Genomic DNA, 8,664 nt, shown 5'->3' with positions numbered 1-8,664 from the left:
AGAGATAGATGGATAGATAGATAGATAGATAGATAGATAGATAGATAGATAGAGAGAGAGAGAGAGAGAGAGAGAGAGAGAGAGAGAGAGAGAGAGAGAGAGAGAGAGAGAGAGAGAGAGAGAGATTATAGCAAAACAGTAAAATTTGATATAAAAGAGAAAAGAGGCGATATTCATTGAAAGTACAGGTGGGAGGTTGACGATAAAGAAAGCACTAATAATAAAGCAAAGGGACGCCAGACCTATTTATGTATAAATAGCTGGAAAATAAATGGAATAATTGATGAAGAAAAGCAGTGGAGGAGAATGACACGCTGAGGTTAATGCCACGAAACGACGATGAAATGAGGGAATTTTGCCTTGGTATTTTCAGACTTTCAAATAAAAAAAAAACAGAACAAGAAATAGAGAAAAGGAAAGAAAAAAGAAAAAACTCATTATTCTCTGGAGTAAAGAAGAGATTTAGTTTTTCTTTTTCTTTCTTATTCCTCACCAAGACGGATATGGAATAGGAAAGACCTTGAGACACGGGAGGGTAGCATCGCGTTATCGTAGCATCCTTGCCTCTCTTTGGATGACATGTACGGTAAGCTCCTGGCGAGGCTCGAGCTCCGCCGTGGAAGCATTGCAGCAAAACTTTGTAAACTCACATCCAGACTAAAAAGGCGGTGTCAAATTTCGAGTAATGGAAACATTCCCTCACACGCCACAAACACACTTACTGGCATCAATAAATCAATAGACCAATAAGCCAATAAATCAATCACTGGATGTGCCCGAGAGTTATTAGTCTGCTCAATGGCTTTCATAATTCCCAGTGAGACCCACGACGCCTCTGCTGGGATATTAATGACGAGGGACGCAGCGGTGGTGAGGGCAGCGCTAATGTCGAGAGTATAGTCAGGAGTTGCAGGAAATGTTTAAATGGCTTGCCTCACAATCCTGGGCCTTCTTGCCTTCTTTGTCATTAGAGTCAATAGATCGATAGTCACTGTTCTGTTGGATTCTGGATGCAATATGTATGAACACAAACCTCCCCGACTGAAGTTGCCGTAGCTCTAATTCGAGGGTGTGTGTGTGTGTGTGTGTGTGTGTGTGTGTGTGTGTGTGTTCTGATTGTTTTTTTCAAATTAATTCAACTTTAATATTATATATCAAGGGAAATATTCTTGCAATATATCCTTACGCGGATGAGCAGTTTCAATATCTGCCGTGGCAGGTTCCGAGATGACTTGCGTCCGAGGCAGCATCGGATACGAACATTTATCAGCCTTTGAAGGCCATCATGATCTTCGATTCTCCAGCGCCTCACAAAACGCCAAGTGACACTGTAGCGAGCAGCTACTACCGTGGTGGCAGGTCAGGAACTGATTTATTGTTGTTGAACGTTGAACGTTGAAGGGGGGGACAGAAAAGATGGGTGAAGTAAAAGTTGGTGGGAAGGGAAGTGTTGAGAGCAATAGTGGGAAAGGAAATAAAGTGGAAGTGTAAAGATGACGGGCAAACCATCTTGCTAAGTAATTTTTAATTATTGCTCACCCTTGCGGCTTACTCTAGTCAAGAATTCATTAATAATTTGTGCCTCATTATCAAACTGATAAGGGTCCCTTTGATTTTTTTTTCATTATTATTATTATATATATATATATATATATATATATATATATATATATATATATATATATATATATATATATATATATATATATATATATATATATATATTAGTGTCCTGCTTTGCCTCTCCCTGCTGCCGGTTGTCTGCAGACATTGCCGATGTACACCACCCCTTGCCGGGGAGGGAAAGTGGTAACGGGAGCCACCATGCTCTGCACGACCGCTAGAATCCACACCTCCCCAGCAACTCCGGGCGCAGAGCGCGGAAAGGAGCGGAACGGGGGGGGGATAGACAGGGGGATGAAAGGAGAAGAGCTAGCTAGAACAAGATGTAACAGGGGGAAAAATGAAAGAAAGTATTAGAGTAACAGGTGGCGGGCTATCCGTCTTGCTGTTTATCACTATTTATTTTTGTTGTCGCTCGCATTGCTCGGTAAGCCGCTGATCACGTACTTGTTATATTTGTTATATAGTTTTTTTTTTTTTTTTTTTAATAGCTTAAGTGCAGTGCAGGATAGTAGTGTGAAATGAAGGGTAGTAGAAGAGGAAATGCTATAGTTAAGTTAGTTACTTAGGGTCAACATGTCATCATAGCCGTTACTCATGTTTGCCTTGGTTTCACAGCATTCTTTGTTTCAGGTTGGACTGGAGACTAAGACCGGATTTCCTGTCGCGCAGAGCGCAGAGCGCTTTAGTGTTTCAAAGCGTTTTATTACTTTCCACCGGATCACAGGTAGCCAATCACGTGACCGATCAGAACTGGACATGTTGGCCAATCAGGAAACGGATCGGAGGAGAGGGAGTGCTGGACACGCTGGCCAATCCCGAACCAGATCACCGCAGGCCTGGCCGGGCCGTGATCCGCCAATGGCGAGCGCCCCTTGCTCGCCCTGCGCTCCCGTGATCCCAGCTGTCAGTTGTGGGTGCGAGGCGCAGCCACAACACGTAGGATATTAGTAGCTGTAACGCTTTCACCAGACACATGAGTCTATCGACATTGTTAATACACACCTTTGACAAAATATCTTTATTTAACTCTTGGAATCGTCTGTCCACGTTTCTGGGACAATTTTTTTTTGTTTGTTCATAAACATATAGAATAATTGATTTTATTACACACTCACCACCGCACATGAATGCACCGCCATTCATTCAATGTAGCATTTCCATTTACTCATAAAGGCTGAAGGTCTTCAGCTTCATGACTTCACTACCAATACTGATCATGCCACCAGCGACGGAATATCCCAGCAGAGCAGCAGCAAGGCAGCCTTACAACACGACAGTCCGTGCAGTCCTCAGCATTTGCAAGTTACGCTCGAGTATGAATTAATATCAATACTTTCCGTAGGTGTAGTGGCGAGCTGCCACGCCCACATGCTGGCCCACATGTAACAAATACCAATCTCGAAAAGTGTCATCCTAAGGTGTGCATGTATTGTTTGAATGTTGCATACGTTGCTGTGTAAATTTTTAAAAAGCCAAGTGATAGATAAATGTGTGAACACGAAACAAACGTCACGGAGTATGAAGCGTTCCATTTCATCCACAGGCGCCTCTTTCAATCCTTGTTGAATTATGCATTCCCTGAGATATTGTACTCATTACTATTATACTACATTACATTGCATTGGCAAGGTTTTCTTTGGCTTGTTCATCTTGTCACAATTTGTTATTTGATTTATTTCTTAACATTTGTTTGTCTTAGGAGGTACGACTCGACAAACTGTGCCAAGCTTTATGTGTCTTATGTCTTCATGTGTTTGTAACGTAAGTAATGGCAATGAATTTACTTTGCTTTACTTTACACACACACACACACACACACACACACACACACACACACACACACACAGAGAAAGAGCGCCCGGTGAGTTAAGGTTCATACTACATGATTTGAGACTTCACGTAATTCGAAATCGAAAATGCTCCATACACTTATGCTGTGTTTTACTTTTTTTGCGAAAAATTAATGTGAAAATAGTATATAGCGGGAGTCGCTCCCCTGTGTGGACCTCCTGGTACACCCACAGCCCTGCTTCTCTGCTCTCTAGGTACTCATGGTGGCGTGAGGCATTAAAGATGTGTGTGTGTGTGTGTGTGTGTGTGTGTGTGTGTGTGTGTGTGTGTGTGTGTAATATACGCAATAAAGCCTTACAGGAAACTGTTGGCAAATGATAAATTTCATCTCAACAAAGCCTTTCCCGGCCACCAGTTAGTGAGCCATGCCTTGTACATCTACTGGTATTGGCGTCACATGAAGGTAGGGATTTTTATGATGTTTTCTTTCAAGAACGATCCCTACATTCACATTGTAGAGTGATTGGGGAGTTCCTGCCATTGGTGCTGGTGTTGCTTCCCGATAAATGAGAGGCCTATTGTTGGCTTTCTCAGGAACGGTCTGATAAGAAAATCAAATAAAAGATAATGCGGGAAATTTTTAAATATTGTAAAATAGCGTCTTACTCAGTCTCTTTTTTTTTTTTTTTTTTAATTGACTGTTTCTATCCTGTTATACAAAACAATATAGACTGAAAACAAATCATGTTTTACTTGATTTTATGTCCGTTTTGCTGTCAATACTTTATCTGTGGTTCAGACATAATAACAAACCGCTCCTTTCTGGTTATACAAGAGTAGCTATATTAAAAAAACAAATAGTGTAATCTCTTTCCTTTTTTGCCTGTTTTATTCCCAATATTCTATTTGACTCGTGCGTCTGCATAACATTATCACCAGCCAGCAGTCCCGCAGTTGTCACCGTCTCACACAACGCAACAAGCACTTGGACTTATATATCTCATTTACGTAAACCTACCACACAATACTGCTTCCATCACGCTGATTCCCTTCAACCTGCAGAGCAACACGTGGCCTAGTCATATGACTGGATTCCGTTGAGTCTGGGAAGAGTTCATTCTCTCATTGTCTCCCTCCCACTTTAACTATTTTTACTTCATGTCTTTATTTAAGCCCGTATCACCGTATTTTTTCTTAGCAAATTCGTACACCTGCATCTTGTGCAACTGTTTCTTAATACATTTTTCTATCTGTCCACAGCTGTACTCCGACGCCTGGCAGGCGGACAAGTGTATGGACAAATCAAAGCTGGATATAGTGTGCGCACCGTGGCTGTCCCAATCTAAGTGAGTCAGAGAGAGAGAGAGAGAGAGAGAGAGAGAGAGAGAGAGAGAGAGAGAGAGAGAGAGAGAGAGAGAGAGAGAGAGAGAGAGAGAGAGAGAGAGAGAATCTTTTGTATCAAAGGGGCTATATCTGCTACAATAATTACTGTTTAAACCACCGAACTTTAGCACATCATATTGTGTTGGAAATGGTCTTGTGGCAAGTGTTTTCTTTTTTTCAATGCAAGAGGGAGAGCTGCCACGGGCAACAAAATATTAGAAAAAAAAGGCCCACTGGAACTGCAGTCTCCCTAAAAGATCAGAAAGAATTAGCAGAAAACCAGGGACAAATGTCTTGACACCTCTTAAAAAGATGTCAAGTCGTAGGAAGATGAAAATACAGAAGCAGGTAGGGAGTTCCAGAGTTTACCAATGAAAAGTATGAATGATTGAAAATACTGATTAACTCTTCTTGTATTAGAGGGCTGAACAGAATAGGGATGAGAGGAAGAAGATTGTATTAGAGGGCTGGACAGAATAGGGATGAGAGGAAGAAGAAACCCTTGTACAGTGAGGCCGCAGGAGAAGGGGAGGCATGCAGTTAGCAAGATCAGTAGAACAGTTAGCATGAAAATAACGATAAAACATAGAAAGAGATACAATATTTTGGCAGTGAGAAAGAGCCTGAAAACAGTCAGTCAGAGGAGGGGAGTTTATGAGACGAAAAGCTTTTGATGCCACCCTATCTGATAAAGCTGTATGAGTGGAACCCCCTAAACATGCTAAGAGTACTTCATACAAGGACGGAGTACAGCGTTAACAGTTGGAGGGGCGAGAATAACTGGCGGAGACGCCGCAGAACGCCTAACTTCATAGAGGCTGTTTTAGCAAGAGATGAGATATGAAGTTTCCAGTTAAGATTGTGAGCAAAGGACAGACCGAGGATATTCAGTGTGGAAGAGGGAGACAGTTGAGTGTCACTGAAGAAGAGGAGATAGTTGTCTGGAAGGTTGTGTCGAGTTGATAGATGGAGGAATTGAGTTTTTGAGGCATTGAAAACTACTAATTTTCTCTGCCCCAATCGGAAATCTTAGAAAGATCAGAAGTCAGGCGTTCTGTGGCGTCCCTGCGTGATCTGTTGACTTCCTGAAGGGTTGGTCGTCTCTGAAAGGACGTGGAAAGATGTAGGGTGGTATCATCAGCGTAGGAGTGGATAGGGCAAGAAGTTTGGTTAAGAAGGTCATTAATGAATAATAGAAAGAGAGTGGGTGACAGGACAGAACCCTGAGGAACACCACTGTTAATAGATTTAGGAACAGTGGCCGTCTACCACAGCAGCAATAGAACGGTCGGAAAGGAAACTTGAGATAAAGTTGCAGAGAGAAGGATAGAAACCGTAGGAGGGCAGTTTTGAAATCAAAGCTTTGTGCCAGACTCTATCAAAAGCTTTTGATATGTCTAACGTTACAGCAAAAGTTTCACCGAAATCTCTAAAAGAGGATGACCAAGACTCAGTAAGGAAAGCCAGAAGATCACCAGTAGAGCGACCTTGACGGAAGCCATACTGGCGATCAGACAGAAGATTGTGAAGTGACAGATGTTTGAGAATCTTCCTATTCAGGATAGATTCAAAACTTTAGACAAGCAAGAGATTAAAGCTATAGGACGGTAGTTTGAGGGATTAGAACGGTCACCCTTTTTAGGAACAGGCTGAATGTAGGCAAACTTCCAGCAAGAAGGAAAGGTAGAAGTCGATAGACAAAGTTGAAAGAGTTTGGCCAGGCAAGGTGCAAGCACGGAAGCACAGTTTTGAGAACAATAGGAGGGACCCCATCAGGTCCATAAGCCTTCCGAGGGTTTAGGCCAGCAAGGGCATGGAAAACATCATTACGAAGAATTTTGATTGTAGACATGAAATAGTCAGAGGGAGGAGGAGAGGAGGACAAGCCCAGAATCATCCAAGGTGGAGTTGTTAGCAAAGGTTTGAGAGAAGAGTTCAGCTTTAGAGACAGATGAGATGGCAGTGGTGCCATCAGGATAAAATAAAGGAGAGAAAGATAAAGAAGTAAAGTTATTGGAGATGTTTAGAGAATGGAGATGCCAGAAATCTCGAGGGTAGTTAGAGTTTGAAAGATTTCGATATTTTCTATTTATGAAGGAGTTTTTGGCAAGTTGAAGAATAGACTTGGCATAAGTCCGGCCAGAAATATAAAGCGCGTGAGAATCAGGAGATGAAAAACTCAATTACCTTTTGTGGACAGCCTCTTCATCATGTATAGCACGAGAACAGGCTGAGTTAAACCAAGGTTTAGAAGGTTTAGGATGAGAAAAAGAATGAAGAATGTACGCCTCCATGCCAGACACTATCAACTCTGAGATGAAAGACTCAATTACTTTTTGTGGGCAACCTCTCCATCATGTATAGCACGAGAAAAAGTTATGTTAAACCAAGGTTTAGAAGGTTTAGGATGAGAAAAAGAATGAGGAATGTACGCCTCCATGCCAGACACTATCACCTCTGTTATGCGGACACGGAAACAATAATAATTCCAGTGAAAATCAGCTTTGTACCTTCTTAGGTCCCCCATCTGGCAGAGGTAAAACGCCAGAGGCACCTCCGCTTTTGGGGTATCCTGAGCAGGGATTGGAGAAATAGGACAAGAAACAGAAATGAGGTTGTGATCGGAGGACCCCAACGGAGAAGACAGGTTAACAGCATAATCTGTAGGATTAGAGATGAGGAAAAGATCAAGATTGTTGGGCGTATCTCCATGACGGTCAGGGATACGAGAAGGATGTTGCACCAGTTGCTCTAGGTCATGGAGGATAGCAGAGTTGAAGGTCAGTTCACCAGGATGGTCACTGAAATGAGGGGAAAGCCAAACTGGCGGTGAATATTGAAATCTCCAAGAATGGAAATCTCAGCGAAAGGGTAGAGGGACAGAATGTGCTCTACTTTGAAAATTAAATACTCAAAGAATTTACTATAGTCAGAGGAGTTAGAGGAGAGATAGACAGCACAGATGAATTTAGTTAAAGAATGAGTATTGAGTCGAAGCCAGATGGTAGAAAACTCGGAAAATTCAAGAGCGTGGGCACGAGAGCAAGTTAAGTCGTTGCGCACATAGACGCAACATCCAGCTTTGGAACGAAAATGAAAATAGAGAAAGTAGGAGAGAACAGAGAAAGGGCTACTGTCAGTTGCCTCAGACAGCTGTGTTTCGGTGAGGAAAAGAAGATGAGGTTTAGTAGAGGAGAGGTGGTGTTCCACAGATTGAAAATTAGATCAAGACATTTTGCGTCACTATTGAGAGACCAGTCTGACCTGGGGACATTTCTGGTCACCTTCCCAGAAGGGGACTCCAAGGCTGAATTTGGAGTTGCCATCTTTTTTATTTTGAATTTTAAGTGAATGGTGTGTGTGTGGTAAGTGCATGTAATTTTGTATTAAGTAGGAGAGTTGTCTTTAGACGGCAGGTTGTGACTGCCCCCTTGAGTTGCGAGACAAAGGAAAACGTTCAGCGAGATCACATCTAGCTTTAATGGAGAGTTCACAGCACCCCCTGAACTAGTGCTATTAAACCTCGCTGGGAGTTAGGTTGTTGTCAGGTTCTGTGGCCGAAGAAACTGTGTTCACATAAATGCTATTGTTAAACAAAGATTATATAGTTTTTAGAATGCATAGACAGCAGCATTAGAGTCCAATTAAATAAATCGCCCTATTAATTTTACTCATTTATATGAGTGGTTCCCAAACATTTTCGATTTGTTACCCAATTCAACATGGCATATTAGGCGTGTTTACCCTTTTGCAATATCTTTAGTAACTATTGCCAAACATGTCATGAACATTATTTGTCACCAGTCGGTGGGATGAATCGAGTGTCACGCTTGAAACAGACTGAGGAAGTCAGTGACACGTCAT

This window comes from Portunus trituberculatus, chromosome 38, assembly GCF_017591435.1.
Source record: "Portunus trituberculatus isolate SZX2019 chromosome 38, ASM1759143v1, whole genome shotgun sequence".
Classification (NCBI taxonomy): Eukaryota; Metazoa; Arthropoda; class Malacostraca; order Decapoda; family Portunidae; genus Portunus; species Portunus trituberculatus.
The sequence above is the reverse complement of the archived record's forward strand: the minus strand, read 5'-3'. Positions refer to the sequence as shown.